Raw genomic sequence first — 17,289 nt, 5'->3', positions numbered from 1 at the left:
AGATGGGACCAGCAGTAGTCCAGAGCCACGCGTCCCAACACGAACAGCAAAGATCTGCATCACCTACCAACGAAAGTGCAGCCAGAGCCCTGTCTGCTGTGACCGAAGTTCGCTATCTACCCCCTCAACGCAAGTCAAGGTTAGTAAGTCTGGTGGGAAACCGATGCACTGTGAACTGTTTTATGGACAATCAGCCAGTGAAAGCGTTGTGGGATTCGGGAGCACAGTCCAGCATAGTCAATGAAGATTGGCGACAAAAGCACCTGCCCCACACTGTGATCAGACCCGTCTCAGAACTGTTGGACGACGACACACTTACTATCCTTGCTGCCAATGACACTCCCATCCCATACACCGGTTGGATAGAAGTCAGTTTCAGACTTAACAGTGATTCATCCCCAACCAGCGAATTGCAAGTGCCGATATTGGTGTCAAGTGATCCAGCAGTGGCCAGTGATCCCATCATTGGTTACAATGTTATTGAAGCAGTTGTGAACCAGGGAGACGTGAAGGTGAAAGGTGGACGAAGACAGCTAGCATATCACGTGAGTAAAGCACTTGAAATCACTGTCCGAACTGCTCACAACATTGTTAAGCTAGTGCAGAAAAACCATGACGATTCCGAGACAGGTGTGGTACGGACTGGAGTGAAAAGAGTGCCCTTACCAGCGAAGAAAGTAACCACCGTCTATGTACGAGCACACGTGAGTCCACACGCACAGGACCAGGACATGCTCTTTTCACCTGATGTAGCCAACCTGCCATCGGAGAGGGTGATCTTCCAGGATGTGTTGGTGAAGATTCCAAACAGAAAAGTGCCATACGTGCCCATCCCTGTGGCTAACACTTCAGATCACACCATTTATTTGGAGAGTCGTCGAGTACTTGGACAGCTTGAGCCAATCAAAACGGTATACGCCGCAGACATTCAGACAAAAGTAAACGAAGTGACACAAGGAAACAAGAATGACAAAGAACTAAAGTCACAAAATGCCAGAAGGACACAGGAAAACGAGCCGAGATCAAAATATTGGGATCCACCAGTCGACCTACAACAGCTAACTGAAAGTCAACAAGGAGCAGTAAGGCGAATGTTGCGGGAAGAATGCGAAGCATTTGCATACGACAGTGACGATGTGGGATGCATTCCATCTTTGAAAATGCACATAACCCTCCATGACACAAGTCCAGTGCAGAAAACTTACATGTCTGTTCCAAAGCCTCTTCACAAAGAAGTGAAGGAGTATTTGCAAGACCTGCTGAACAAAGGTTGGATCACACAATCCCGATCTCCCTACTCATCACCCGTGGTGTGTGTTCGTAAGAAGGATGGAACACTTCGCCTTTGCTGTGATTTTAGAGAACTCAATCGCAAGTCAGTTCCGGACCGCCACCCGATACCAAGAATTCAGGACATGTTAGATGCACTGGGCGGGAGCTCTTGGTTTTCAGTTTTGGACCAGGGTAAGGCGTACCACCAGGGTTTCGTGGATGAAGAAAGCCGCCCCTTGACAGCCTTCATCACACCCTGGGGGCTATACGAATGGGTACGCATTCCCTTTGGACTGAGCTCCGCACCCGCTGAATTCCAAAGGAGCATGGAACATTGTTTGGAAGGCCTCCGAGACACTATTTGCCTCCCATACCTGGACGACAATCTTGTGCACAGCAATGACTTTGAGGAGCATTTAGAGCACATCCGCCTTGTCCTCCAGCGTTACAAACAGCATGGTGTTAAGTTGACCCCAAAGAAATGTGAGTTGTTCAAGCGCAAAGTCAAGTTCCTGGGCAAGCTGGTAACAGGTGAAGGTTACACAATGGATCCAGCAGAGTTGGCTCCGGTGATGGCTTTGAAGGAGAAGACACCTTCAACTGTTGGAGAGGTACGTCAAATGCTTGGTTTCCTCTCCTACTATAGACCATTCATCCCCAACTTCTCCCGTGTAGCTTACCCGCTCTATAGCCTGCTCAGTCCTCAACCTTGCGAGAACACTGTCTCAGTTCCAGTTGACAAGACCAGAAAGGGAGTGAAGAGAGCTAAAGGCCACTTGCCATCAAGCACACCCATTCAGTGGACCAGCTCCCATCAAGAAATATTGAACCAACTTGTAGATACACTCACCAGACCACCTGTACTGGGATACCCCGACTTCACCGAAAATTTTGTGCTACATTGTGATGCATCCCAGGTTGGATTAGGCGCTGTTTTATACCAGCGACAGCAAGGCAAGATGCGAGTGATTGCATATGGTTCCCGCACCCTGAGTCCGGCGGAGAAAAAGTACCACCTGCACTCTGGCAAATTGGAATTTTTGGCCATGAAGTGGGCCATTTGTGAACGTTTCCGGGATTATCTGTACCATGCCCCATCGTTCGTGGTCTACACAGATAATAATCCGCTAACATATGTGCTCACGACTGCAAAGTTAAATGCCACCGGTCACAGATGGGTCGCGGAGCTGGCAAACTACAACTTTACCATACGCTATCGTCCAGGCAAGAACAATGCGGATGCGGATGGGCTGTCGCGGATGCCGCTTGACATTGACAGTTACATGAAAAGCTGCACTGCTGAGATTGGTCAAGAAGCCATCAGTGCGTCCATGGAGTCTGTAGTAGTGGAGCAGTGTTATCCTTGTCAAGGCGTTGGAGTTTTCCAGGTCAGTGCTCTGAAATTGATCAAAGATACTAACACGAACCAACCGTTTACACCAGACCAGATTCGCAGAGCCCAGGAGGCAGATGAAGTTCTGTCTCGAGTGCTCTGGTACAAGACACAGAGTAGGAGACCAAATAGGACAGAGGTGAAGGCAGAGCATCCCACAGTAGCTGCCCTTCTCAAGCAGTGGTTGAAGTTGTATGTCGATCAAGATGGTGTCCTGCGTCGCCAAACAACCCGCCGAAAGCAGCTATTGGTCCCTAAAGCCTATCGATCTATGATCTTCAAAGAACTCCATCAAGACATGGGCCACTTAGGGGTGGAGAGGACGCTCGACCTGATTCGAGACCGGTTCTACTGGCCACAGATGGCGAAAGAGGTTGAACACTTTGTTACGGAAGAATGTGAATGCATCAAGAAGAAGAAGCCGAGTAAGCAGACTTGTGCACCTCTGACCTCGATCCAGTCCACTTATCCATTTCAGCTCGTGTCAATAGACTTTCTCCACCTTGAGAAGTGTAAGCATGGCTATGAATACATATTAGTAGTGATGGATCACTTCACGAGATTTGCCCAAGCCTACGCAACAAAGAATAAAACAGCTAAAACTGTCGCGGACAAGCTCTTGAATGACTTTGCGCTCAAGTTCGGCTTCCCGACCAGACTGCACCATGATATGGGCAAAGAATTTGACAACAAACTCATAGCCAGATTGAAAGAACTCTCAGGTATCCAAGGCTCTCACACAACACCCTACCACCCGCAAGGTAACGGACAGGTGGAGAGATTTAACCGTACCCTGTTGTCGATGCTACGGACTTTGGAGGACAAAGAAAAGGATGATTGGAAGGAGTCACTGGCAAAAGTTGTTCATGCGTACAACTGTACAAAGAGTGAGGCAACTGGCTACGCTCCCTATTACCTCATCTTTGGACGTTCACCGCGTCTGCCCATTGACCTATTGTTTGATTTGCGAAAAGATGAAGCTTATGTGGACTATGATGATTATGTTCAATGCTGGAAAGAAAGAATGCAGGAGGCCTACGCAGTAGCTTCGAAAACGGCTACCAAGGAAGCTGCTCGAGGAAAAGCTTACTATGACAGGAGAGTCAAAGGGAGAGATCTACAACCGGGAGATAGAGTACTCCTCCGTAATCTCACACCTCGAGGCGTTCCAGCAAAGATTCAGTCCTACTGGGAAGACCAGGTTTACAAAGTAAAGGGAAGAAAAGCAGATGACAGTCCAGTCTATTTGATCAGTCCAGAAAAGGGCCAAGGAAGAGATAAGGTGGTGCACAGAAACCTCCTCTTGCCTTGTGACTTCTTACCCCTTGAGAAACCATCGACAGAGACTGCTCGGCTCCAGAAGAACCTTCCAATTGTTACGAAGAGAAAGTCCAGACCTCCAGGTAAGCAGCAACAGCAGCCAGAGGACAGCGACACATCGGATGATGACTTCAGCGGCACCCACCAGTGGTACCTCAGACCGGTTCCGGAAAGACGACAGAGGCAGACTCCACTGAACCCCTTGGCAGAGTCGTTCCAGCCACAACAACGTCTTCACCGCTGCAAAGAGGATGTGCCACTCCAGAGCGAAGAGGATGTGCCACTCCAGAGTGAAGAGGATTTGCCACTCCAGAGCGAAGAGGATGTGCCACTACAGAGTGAAGAGGACGTGCCCGCTCGTATCCAAGACAATGAACCTGATTTGGAAGTACTTGGAAGTGGTGAGCCTGAAGTTGTCGTGTTCGCTGGGGACAGAGGTAAGACTGACACTGTGAGACAGCTACCTCAAAGGCAGAGGCAAAGACCAAAGGTACTGAGTTATGACACATTGGGACAACCAACTTTGACTCAGAGAGACTCAAAACTAACAAAGACTCAGTGTATTGAGTGTAATAGTTTTTGGAGACCGTGGGCAATAGAAGCATATTAAACCTGTAGTTGAATATGTAAGTTGGCAGAAATGTCAGGAGACATTTAATTTTGTGGAGGAGAGTGTGGCACTATGGTAAAAGTGAATACACAGAAATAGTTGCCCCCCCATAATTTAATTTTATTTACATTCATGTTTAAAAGTCATTTTCTACTGAGACAACAACTGTTTAGTGTCTATTTGACATCAAAGTGCAATATAAGTTTTCGCCACCAGATGGTGCTTAGAAGCTTGCGTATCCGCAGTGTATGACTGATTGGCGTCGAGGAAGACGAGTCAGTAGAGGATGACGCATGACATGGTCGCGCACCGCGAACACTGTTTAACTGGTGTATTATTGTGCTTTGACAGGTAAGATATTTTCTAAGTAAAATGTAAATGATAGACAATGGTAGAAAATGATTATAAGTGTTTGAGAATGTCACATGTTGAGCTAGATTGCAGAGGTACATGTTTAGAAGCTTGTAGAAGTGAGCCACGTACGATGTATGTTTGTAATGGCGGACACAAAGTCCGACGCGAACGCTGAAATGAACACGATGTCCGCGTGTGTTGAAAGGAGAGAAGTTATTGTAACTACTGCTCAGAAATGCGTATGATGTATGTGAAGAGTAACCGTAACCAATGTTAAGCGGTACATGTCTTGTAATGAGACACTAGTGTTACTTGTATGAGTGAGCTAAGCTAAGCTAATTGTAGTTATGCGAGAGTGTGCTAAGGACCACACGTGTTGATTTGTATTGGCGTGAATTCATTCATTAGCCAGTGATGGACGCCGTAACTGTCCACATTTTGTGTTTTGTATTAAGAGGAAATATATATATTGTTCTGGCAACAATAGAAAATATCGTTGGGCATTAATAGTTAAGTGAATAGTATAATAGTGAATTAGAACAGGGTTCAAAGCCACTGATGAATGTTATTTCAGTGTTTGTTTCAGAGTAAAATGCATTTGGTAATTTCTTGAAAAAGAAACTGTTCTGTATGTGAATTTAACTGTGTAATGGTAGCTATATGATTGTCACATGCTGCATTAGAAGTGTTTTCAAGCTATGTCGAGGAAGACGAGTCAGTAGAGGATGACGCATGACATGGTCGCGCACCGCGAACACTGTTTAACTGGTGTATTATTGTGCTTTGACAGGATACAGTTGAGAGAATAAAGAATGTAAATATGTTGCACGACAGATGACTTGGCCCATCATTCTCGTCTGTGTAACACTTGCATATGTTATTGTTCCTGGTCCTCTGCCTGTAGTTTCTCAATTGGCATTCTTATCCATTCTTACGTCTTTGTGATCTTGTGAAACGTCATCAGTCACAGCCCAAGTACTGTACGCACAGGATACCGGGATGTTCTTGTCAGCTTTTCATGCTAGTCTGTTGCTCACTTAAATTAACGAATGAGTCATTTTAATTGTTAGAATTCACGATGTTGGAGAAACAAAAAATTGCTAAAGGACATATGTTGGCTAAGGTTGTTTTGTGCTGAAGGGTTGCATCCCAGAATGCAGACACCAATAAGATTTTATCTATTTATTCACATCGAGAGGCAGAAACACAGAGACGCAGTACACAGAACAGTTGGACAATAATCCGGCAAACCACACACAATTCTCAGACTGCACCCACAGACAAAGGACCCACAAAGGACTAAAGAACTACATCACATAGGTCCAGACATCACCTAAAGGATTAAAGGTTGACATCACGAACATCACATTTTGTAAACAGACGCTTGTTACATCAGTACCTAAACAGACACATAACAGGTCATGAACTCTGGCACATGCGTCCCAGGCCATGACAAAGGTTTACTCCGAAATGGGAAAAAAAAAATGTGTGAATGTATTCAATAGTCTAGTTCAGCACTTGATTTGGTGTTCAACGAGTAGGTTTACTTTAGTACTTAAGGACCAGGCATTTTATTAAAATAATTAAATTATATATATGGAGCTAGTTTGTGCAATTGTGTAATTTTAAAAGAGATATTCATTTATTCCTCTCTTTTGACCTTCTTGGCCTCTGTCGATTTCATTAATTAGTTAATTAATTAATTTATTTATTCATTCCATCCATTTTCTTGACCGCTTATTCCTCACAAGGGGGGTGCTGGAGCCTACTTTGGGCAGTAGGCGGGGGGCATCCTGAACTGGTTGCCAGCCAATCACAGGGCACACAGAGACGAACAACAATCCACACTCAGAAGCACACCTAGGGACAATTCAGAGCGCCCAGTTAACCTGCCATGCATGTCTTTGGAATGTGGGAGGAGACCGGACTACCCGGGGAATTCCCACGCGGGCACGGGGAGAACATGCAAACGCCACCCAGGAAGGCTGGAGCCTGGACTCGAACCCGAGTCCTCAGTACTGGGAGGCGGACGTGCTAGCTAACCACTCACCCACCGTGCCGCCCTATTTATTAATTTATTTATCAAATTTCTATAATTGTAAAGGATGAGGCCCTAAAAGCAACTCCTAGGTTCTGCTCTTGTTGTTAGTTAGCAGGATACTTCCTGGTTCATGGAGGATGAAACGCTGTAAATGTTTTTGCCTTGCTACTCCTGGTGAGTGGATGCATGGCTCCATTAAGTGCCAGAATGAAAATTAATTAGTGCTACACATTTGTTAAGTTTTGTGAAAATCAGTTTCATAATTTTATTTGTTTGCAACTTTCTGCCAAAAGGACTGCTCTAACAAGGTAACAACAGTTCATGGTCATTTGGACTTTTATACACATTCATCAAGAGATCAATATTAATGCTTTTCCAACCACATCATACTCTGATATCATTGACTAAATGTAGACGATAATTTTGCCCACCCATCACGAACATTTCACAAGCTTGTTGTAGTGGTGGTGGGTCCCGCCCATTTTTTTGGCCAGTAGCCAGGCACCACTGATGTGCTTGCCAAAGTAGGCAGATTTTCGTCCTTGTTCTGAAAGCACAATTGCGATTAAAGCACTGTCAGCAGGCCAAGGACTCTTCACAGCATGATCTAGCTACACTAAAGTGCATTGAACTTCTGTACTGTGGGATGAATTAATTTGAACCTATTAAACCACAGGCTAGCATTGACCCCATATGTCCTTCTATATCCATGTGTAACGATGATGCACAAATGGGCTTTTAATTCATTGAGGATGCCACACTCTTGTGAGCAGCAGTCATATTGGAATAGCTTCTATTTAATCAGTCTCATGCAAGTAAGTGGTGCAACTTTGAGAACTCCGGCTTGCAATAGAAAATAACACAAAGACACTTTGTGAAATTGAATGTTTTATACTGGGAGTTGTAACCACCAGGCAGTGGACCGGTACTGGGCCACTCACAGAGACTTGAAACAAAACATATTTTATTGATCATGAGTCTGAAAGAGTTTTATTTTGAAAATGTAGTGCATCCACCATCTTATCTCGGTCATATGATACGGGGGAAAAAGTCAGTCCATAAGCTGCCAAATAATGAGACAAAAAGAGGCTACAACTTGCAAGAAAAAGAAAGCTGTATTTAAGAAACAATGTTGGCAATCCTATTTAATGTTTGGGTTTATTGCTAGTTGCCAGTTAATATGTCGCGACAGGCTAGCAAATGAGGCAATAAAGCCATTAGAACGGCTTTGGTACATGGAGCCCAAGCACCCAGCATAAAAAGACAAGTCTTCTGAGTTTAAAAAATGTATATATATGATTGACTACAGTAAAAAAAAAAAAAAGTTACACATAGTACAAGCAACATTAACAAGTCAATGAATCTTAAACAACTTGAGAATACCTATGACAAGTTATCAGGCAGCAGCAAATGGTGTAAAGTAGATTAGCAAAGAAAATACATAAATACTGCACCAACAGTACAGTGCAGCATTAAAATGGTAAATGGAAGGCACTAGAGGTGGGAATCTTGGGGCACCTCACGATTCGATTGCGATTACGATTCAGAGGCTACGATTCGATTATAAAACGATTATTGATTTTCCCCCCCAGGCAGCAGAAAAAAAACAATGTATTTTGGTGCTTTTAATGTTTCGTACATTAGTTACAAAAATAGTACAAAAGTCCTCTCAGGCCTAAACAAACTACTATTTCAGTATCAAGTTAACAGTTCAAAACAGTAAATAAAATACTCAAGTCCTCATTCTGTAACAACAGCTTTTAAGTATATTCAGTCTTCAACAGAATAAAACATAGCATTGAGCAAAAATATATTATTTTTATCCACTCAAAAGTGCACTGAGGTATAAATGAAAGACAATGTGAACTACTACTTCAATACAAATGCCTAAAAAAAAAAAAAAAAGTGCTTTCCTGCTTTTTAAGTTGTGTAAAGATGAACATGTAAACATTAAAGTTTCTCAGAGGTACAAAAAAAACAAAACAAAAAACTCAAGTGCTTTTCTGCTTTTTAACTTGTGTAAACATGAACGTGTAAACATTAATGGGATCGTTCTGCTTTTTTAACATGAATCTCAATTTGATCCTCACCGCCCGTGTGTGCGATCAGCACTGACTTCGGCGTTGGACGAGAGGAAAATAGTCCACCAAGCTGGCTGGGGTCTCGGAAATAAAGCGTTTTTCTTCTAAAAACTTTTTGTTTTCAAAAGCGTGATACATTTACACCACAATACTCTTTTCTGAATAAAGTCAGACGCCATTACCGCCAGCCACTACTTTTCTGTTCGTTCGTTCGTATCACTGCGCGGCGCCCTGTAGAACGCTAACCGACGCACTGCAGCCAGCTAGCTGATACTTCCGCCTCAAGTTGTTTGCCTTTCGGAGCAGGTCTGATCCCACGAAGAGGTGGGTTGGTCAGCTCAGCCATGCTTGTTGTTGTTTTGAATCTCGAGGCGTGAGTTGTGGATGTGTAATCTCGGTCCGTCCCAAAAAGCGTCCCGAAGACCGCGCGCGCTACTGCGTTTCAGTTCCGCGTACTTTTCGCTCCGGTCACTTTAGTTTCGCTTCCCTTGGCATATTTATATAATCGGAATTTGGACGTTTGTGAATCGTTCTCGATTGTTCCACGGCCGAATCGTGAATAATCTAAGAATCGGAAATTTTGCACACCTCTAGAAGGCACACACAACACTTAAGATTCTTAAGTGGGGCAACCCTTAAGTTTAGAATAAGGGTTACTCAAAAATGGTCATCTTCCCTTGGCTGTGGATGGTGACACAGTTTGAGAGTCAATATTTTTCCCTTTAAGATCAATCACCAGATTAGATGGGTGACAATATTGCAGGTGAAACTACTATGAAACTATTATTTTAAATATAATGTGGTACTTCAGTGCTCAGTGTTTGTTGTCCATGTAACCATAACATCAAGCAGACCACGGCATTCAGAAATCATTTTAACTGTTTTTTTCCCCCCCAAGTTCAGTTTTCACGTCACATTCTTGGACCGCAATTTCTGAGAACCCCATAAGCTCCGTTACTGCTTGCCAGTTTGTTCCGCTGCAGAAAGTGAGTTTGGCCACAAAGAGATGATCTGACTGGCCTCTTGATTGACAGCAGTAAAACTCAATAGAAGATAACAACTCGAGGCCCCATCCATATACATCCAGTTCCCTTTTTAACAGTCAGCACAGGCAGGACTATCTCACTTTGTTCTCCACTATTCAAGCATTATGTAAACAAACACTTTCTTCGCTTTTTAATTTATAGTATTAAGGAATGAAAAAGGTTAACGTCTAGATTTTACTTGGGAAATATGGTGCAGAAAAGTGAAGGTTTGTAGTACAAAAGTGAGAATTTTAAGTAGTAAAAAAATATTCACAATACTTTTTTTTTTTTTTTTTACATATTTACAATGCTTTGCATTGATGAGGTACATATTTAATCATTTGTGAAAATACTGATGAGTCCAATTTATGATTTTTTTTTCAAGTTATTATTTTTAATGTGTCATAATATTGCAGCTCGAAAAACATCACAAAACCGGACATCTCTCAAGAAGCAACAGTGCGAAACAATAGCCTGGTCCATCCTTACATTGTCTCCCTGTTGTATCCTAACACATTTCTTAATGGGTTCCTGGCATTGACAGGCAGGAAAAAACACTACGTTTTGAGAGGAGCAGAGAGAACTGAAGGGAAAATGGGACTTCCTTAATAGTACCTTCTCCTTTGAATGCAGCCTTCTTATTGGCTGGCGCAAGGAGGGAGGAAAGTCCTGCTTGAAGTGTCAATGGAAGTGGCCGCTCCCAGCTGGAAGTCCAAAATGTATTGAGTGTGGGTTTGCGTGTGTATGCACTGCGTGTGTGTGCGGAAGTGTTTGTGGTAGATTCGTGTCTGTTCTGGACGGAAATAACCTTTGGCTTTCTTAGTGTGTGTTTAAATGGTGCCATCGACCAATGTCTGCAAGCATTTCTGCACATTTTTACAAAGGTGGTCAACTAAATCTGTCTTACTTGGGTATGAACACACATGCCCCATGCTGACCTCAGTATTTTTTGATTGCATGTCAAGAGATGACTTTGGAAGTGGATTTGAATATGGGTCAAAGATCTTCCTTTAGAATCTCTTAGAATACAGGATTACATTTAAAATCGATACATTTATCAACGTTAATAGAATAAATACAATCCTAAAAAACATTTTGACAGGTAACAAACCTGACAGAGAGGCAAGGTCGAATTTGATCCTGACTTGAATTGTGGGTGCGGAGGTGGATGTGTAGAATATCTCCCCGGAGGTTTCTTGACACTTTAATCTGTAAAATGTTGGTTGGTGCAAAGAGGAAATGACTACAAAGTTACCACTCTGTTTCTACTACAAAGCTATGCTTCTCTTGCTCCCTCTCTCTCTGTAGTTGCTTAAAAAGTATACTTGACATTCAGTAAACGCCATATTTGAATTGTGTGTGGAAATATACTCACAGCAGAATGCATACTACTACAAGTTTGACTGCTGTCAAAGGAGCTCTAATGTTATGGAGCCCCTCTGGTGTCAGGGTCTGTTTTTTTTTTGTTTTTTTGTTTTTGCTAATCCGTATCCGTAATCAGTTGAGCAATCTGTTCCCACAGTTTAGTAATCTGTACCCACAGTTTAGTAAACTGTACCCACAGTTTAACAATCTGTACCCACAGTTTACTAATCTGTACCCACAGTTTAGTAAACTGTACCCACAGTTTACCAATCTGTACCCACATCTTACTAATCTGTACCCACAGTTTAGTAAACCGTACCGTACCCACGGTTTAGCACTTCTGTGGTGTTATGTAATACGCATGCGCACGCAACGTTCGAGTGGTTGCTTGACAGCAGTATTAGCAGCTAACGGCTGCTTCTTTACATCTTAAACTGTAGACTTTAGCAGCAATCACCCACTCCTCCCTGAAACTGGGTAGGCTACAGATTGCAGCTAAAGTCTACAGTTTAAGATGAAAAGAAGCAGCCGTTCGCTGCTAATACTGCTGTCAAACAACCACTCGAACGTTGCGTACGCATGCGTATTCCGTAACGCCACAGAAGTGCTAAACCGTGGGTACGGTTTACTAAACTTTAAGTACAGATTACTAAACTGTGGGTACAGATTGCTATACTGTGGGTACAGATTGTTAAACTGTGGGTACAGATTGCTAAACTGTGGGTACAGATTGTTAAACTGTGGGTACAGTTTACTAAACTGTGGGTACAGATTACTAAACTGTGGGTACAGATTGTTAAACTGTGGGTACAGATTGTTAAACTGTGGGTACAGTTTACTAAACTGTGGGTACAGATTACTAAACTGTGGGAACAGATTGTTCAACTGTAAGTACAGATTTGCAAAAAAAATAAATAAATAAATTCAGACCCTAACACCAGAGAGTTAAAAAAAAACATAAAAAAAAAACCTCTCAGAATAGCCATGCTTGCCTGTCATCACACTGATAAGCTTTTTGGACATAATTTCTGGAACTTCTACCATGGCTGTTCTACCATGGATAAGTACGTTTTGTGTTTAAATTGTGTTATTTTGTCATGTTTAATTTATTCGGAGCTTGTTTTTTATCTTTTAAAAGTCTGACTCATGTCAATATGGTATGTAGTGGGTGTTGTAGTTAGCTATAGCTCCCCCCCCCCCCCCCCCCCAAAAAAAAAAAAAAACGAGTTTGCAAACGGTTTTATTTTTGAAATATAGTGGCTCTACCTTAATGCCGACGCCTGATTTCCTGTCCGTCTCGTGTAATTTCTTCAGCTTCATGAAAATCCGCTTGCGGAATCAGGAAAAAATAGAAACTGTGCTGCAGCTGGTGCGAACTAGCATGCACACTCAAATGCTTTTGATTCCTTGTTACGTCCGTACGGATGCCATTCCCCATTCAATGTGATTTGGGCGTTAGGCGGCCCCTTTTGCTACTTGCTGTCGACTATGACATCATATTTATTCAGGGCTCATCTTGCGAACATCACATGACCAAACTCGGAGAACAGGTGAGCCGTGATTAGTAATTGCCAGAGCCCTGAGACACTGTGACGTCAGTCGACGGCAAGTAGCAAAATGGCTGCCCCCTGAGATTGATAAAAATGTGGATTGTGATGCTTAATTTTATATTCAACAAATGCAATATTAATCAGATTGCCATTTTTAGACTAGTGGGGGTGCATAGAACATATTATTCTAAACATGTATGTATTTATTTATGCATTTATTTATTTATCTATTTATTTATATTAATTTGACTTCCTCTTTAATATGACAACTCTTTTTTTTTTTCCCCTCCTAAAAGTTTCATGAAGCCCATCACACATTCACTTGCGCTACTCACAGTTTTTACCTTTCTAGAGGTTCCCAGGGGTGAGACACACTATACAGACTTGTTAGAAGTAGAGTGCAACACAGGTAGAGATGAAACAAAGGTTAAAAAAAGAAGGAAAGAAAGAACACTGTCATATTAACAGTGAGTGAGAGTGCATTTGTCACTGTACGTGAGTGCAGGCGTGCGCCACTGCGTACGTGCGTGTACGTGGAGGACTGTGCTCAACTCCCGTTTGATGTTTCTCCTTTCAAACAAACCTCTGTGAGATAGCTCACACTAATGGCTCGCTTGAAGCTCAGGAATGTAGATCTGCTGATGAATACCTTGCACGCACGTGAATCGCATCCACACACATGCTCGACAATCAACAGTACATGGTGTGTGCGTCTGGGGCAGAATGTTCAGCCTCAGTGGAGTTGCTGCTCTTCCAGGTTAGCGATCCTTGAACTCTTTCAGCTACTCAACCTGCAAGTGTGGTTGCACTTTGTACTTTCTCGCGTCTGCTTGGAGCTTTCTGACCACCAGGGACTTGGGTTGCACATTTTGTACTTTAGCACGTGCCCAATGTTTTCTATTATTGTACAAACATACATGCTTATGGTCTGTTTGAGTCAGATTTCTCTACTGATGCTTGTAGAATGAATACGGGTCCAACCCAACTGTGCACAAAATGAGACCCGCACACCAACAGAACACCCTTAGAAATTATCAAAGGATTTACAACCGCGGTTGCAGTCACATCTTCACTGAATTTTGCTTGAATTGCCTCCTGACTTGTCACACCCACAACAACAATCCATCATTGCCATGGCAACCAAATATCACTGGATACCTTATGCCTGTGTAATACACAATGCATGCTAACAATTTAACCATACAATTAGGGTAGTGAACTAAAAAGCTATTTCTGCACATTACTGGGTGTTTACAAGTACTTAGGTGTGAATTACAGCAAAGATTCCTAGATACCAAAAGGAGAAGTGGTATTTGAGGAGGCGCAGGTGTCACTGTGACAATTAGGCTCGATTTCAGCTCTTCAACTGCTCACTCACCAATTAGCAACATTGTAATACAGTGTCTTCTTGCTGATATTCAAACTCTGTGCTTGAAGCATTGCCTTGTTTTAGACACTAATCATTAGGGGTGTTAAAAAAAATCGATTCGGCGATATATCGCGATACTACATCGCGCGATTCTCGAATCGATTCAATAATCGGCGGAATCGGTTTTTTTTTTTTTTTTTTTTTTTTTTTTTTTTTTTTTGTTTTGTTTTTTTAGGATTCACACCTTGAGCATGGAAGAATGTTATATGAACGGAACATTAAGCCTTAATATTTTATTTTAATGCTGTTCAAACATGAAACAGATTACAACCTCTATAAGACTGAAATTTCAGATAAATAAATAATACATTTTCATATAAATCTTACACTCTACAAGCTTACTGATTAGTATTTTCTAAATTTGAATGAAAAAAAATCGCAACAATCGACTTATAAATTCGTATCGGGATTAATCGGTATCGAATCGAATCGTGACCTGTGAATCGTGATACGAATCGAATCGTCAGGTACTAGGCAATTCACACCCCTACTAATCATGAATATATTCTGGGAGCTACTATTAAAGGTGGGTAGTAACCAATTACATTTACTCCATTACTTTTACTACTTCTAAGAGTATTTACCATACAATACGTTTTACTTTTACTCGAGTAGTTGTGTGAAGAAATGCTACTCTTACTCCGCTATATTGGGTCACACTCGAGTTGTTACCTGCCATCCCATTCATACATTTAGAGTTACCGTATTTTCACATAAGCGCTCCGCTTGACTGACTGTGTGGGAGCATTTCCGCGGACACATTGCTTACATACAGGAAATGCGGCCGTGGTTGAAGACTGGCAGGCATGATGAGAACCCGAAAGTGTCAACTGAAAGATGACGTCTTGGTGCTTTTGCTTTATGAAACTACCACCTACAGTCGTACGCCACAATTTGTGAATGGATTGTGCATGCTTGGGATAACATGTCTGCTTGCACGGTTGTTTGAGCTCAAAAAGTTTTGTTTTGTTTTGTTTTATTGTATGATTTGAAAATGCCAGCATATGTTCATAATTTTATAGTTTCGTTTGTCTGATGACAGTTTTTAAAAATAAATCGGACTACATGTTCAAGTAGTTACTCAGTACTTGAGTATTCTTTTCAGCGAATCATTTTTTACTTGAACTTGAGTGATTTTTTTTATGACTACTTTTTACTTTTAAGTAATATTTGAAGTAATGCTACTCTTGAGTACCATTTTTGGCAACTCTACCCACCTCTGGCTACTATTCTGATACACTGCTAAGCCAAGAGACTGTATCATACCAAAAATAAATAGCATATAAGTCAACAGTTTTGTTTTATGCTACAGAATACGCTCATATTTCCAACATACGGTGCAATCCCAGACTACTGTAGACAGGCCCTGCTCGGTCGTTGCATCATCCACTTAACACAAATAAATGCCTCCCGCACATAGATGCTTCCCTTTTCTCTCAGTAATTACAGTACCTCACTTTGTAGACACTAATTAGAGACATTTTTGCATTATCTTCACAATTTCAACAGTTCCCATGTGTCATAATAACATACCTCAAGGAAAAATACAACACACTTTTCACCCTCTTTTATCTTCCCATGTTTTGAGGGGGTATTTTTGTCTCATGTAAATAGACACTTCTCTCCCTACCATATTCTTATGTCATCCTTTTGTTACCATGACTACATTTACATGCACTCAATAACCCTTTCAAAACCTATTCATATTCAGGTTTTGAAAGGTCATGTAAACACGCACAAAACCTGAATATGCTCTTATTCGAGTTTTTAAAGACCTGCTTTTGTAACCTGAATATTTGGTCATATAAATACAATTCAGATGCCTCTCTTGCATGGAACATTATATTATGTTCTGTGCATGCTCTGTTTGCAAGGAATCTTGTTATATTTTTGTGTACATGAACTACTTGTATGCATGGCATCCATTTTATGCTTTCATTCACTCAGCAAGACTAACTTGAATATATTGATTCCGCTGCTGCATTTTCACATTATTTTCTGTTCTCTTCGGTGGTGCTTCTCAATTATTTTTTTGTTATGCCATCCCAGGAAGAAGGACATATTTCACGACACTCCAACTCTCTGCTGCAACTTTAAATACTATCATTTGTCTATAAAATTGTATGTAAAGCTCAGCAAAGGAGCTATGACTGTTTGCTAACGCACTCTAACAATGTGAGTGCCACTGCCACCTACTGTAGTGGATGTGCAATTACACTTTCTTGTAGTACAGCAATAGTTTCCTAGATGAGTTCAAGTCAGTTCAGGTATTCACTACGCTGTTTTTGTAAACCAGTTTCGACCAGACCCATATTGAAAGATGATCTTAATTATGTGACATTAGCCGTGCGCGCAAGTTACAACTAATGCCACATTGCACGTCACTGTTATGTACATGTTATGATAATTATATATGTCAAATCTTGTACCCCAAAGCAGACTGAACAAATTGAGTAAATTAATCAAGGGAGCATGACATGTGAAACTAGTGTAAAGTTAACAAATTAAAAACAATGATGACAAAATAAATAAACTGTCAATATAAAATCAAGTTGGTTTATTTGGTAAAGTGCAGTCAGGGATGCACTGAATATGCTATAAAAATATGTAATTAAAAAAACTGTATAAGTAAATACCCTGAGATGAATAAGTGAAAGAAGGTTCGGTCTGAGGTTGATGATCAGGATTGAACCTGTTCTAATCTAGAGTGATGGGTGCAGCATTGTAAGAAGAATTGCAAACACATTTATGCACTCATAATGCCTAAACAAGCCTGAGGAAAAGTGCAATGATGTGGGCTTGCTTCTGTTGATTTGCCAGTTTGAGGGAAGAAGGTCTGGCGAGTCACA

General features: G+C 41.7%; 1 protein-coding gene across 4 annotated transcripts in view; it reads left to right on the top strand.

The window, feature by feature from the left end:
- Positions 1-17,289, top strand: part of kank4 (KN motif and ankyrin repeat domains 4) — a 102,668-nt gene that overhangs the window by 8,422 nt on the left and 76,957 nt on the right. The window contains exon 1 of one of the 4 annotated variants that reach the window (XM_077533580.1): positions 5,658-5,740. The exons of the other annotated variants lie outside the window; for them this stretch is intronic. The gene's annotated coding sequence lies outside the window, so the exon portion shown is untranslated. Of the gene's footprint in view, positions 1-5,657; positions 5,741-17,289 lie in introns of those variants that run through there. 4 annotated transcript variants of the gene reach the window in all.

Source organism: Festucalex cinctus, chromosome 10 (assembly GCF_051991245.1).
Source record: "Festucalex cinctus isolate MCC-2025b chromosome 10, RoL_Fcin_1.0, whole genome shotgun sequence".
NCBI classification, from domain to species: Eukaryota; Metazoa; Chordata; class Actinopteri; order Syngnathiformes; family Syngnathidae; genus Festucalex; species Festucalex cinctus.
Note: the sequence above shows the minus strand (reverse complement) of the source record. Positions and strands in the feature narration are given on the sequence as shown.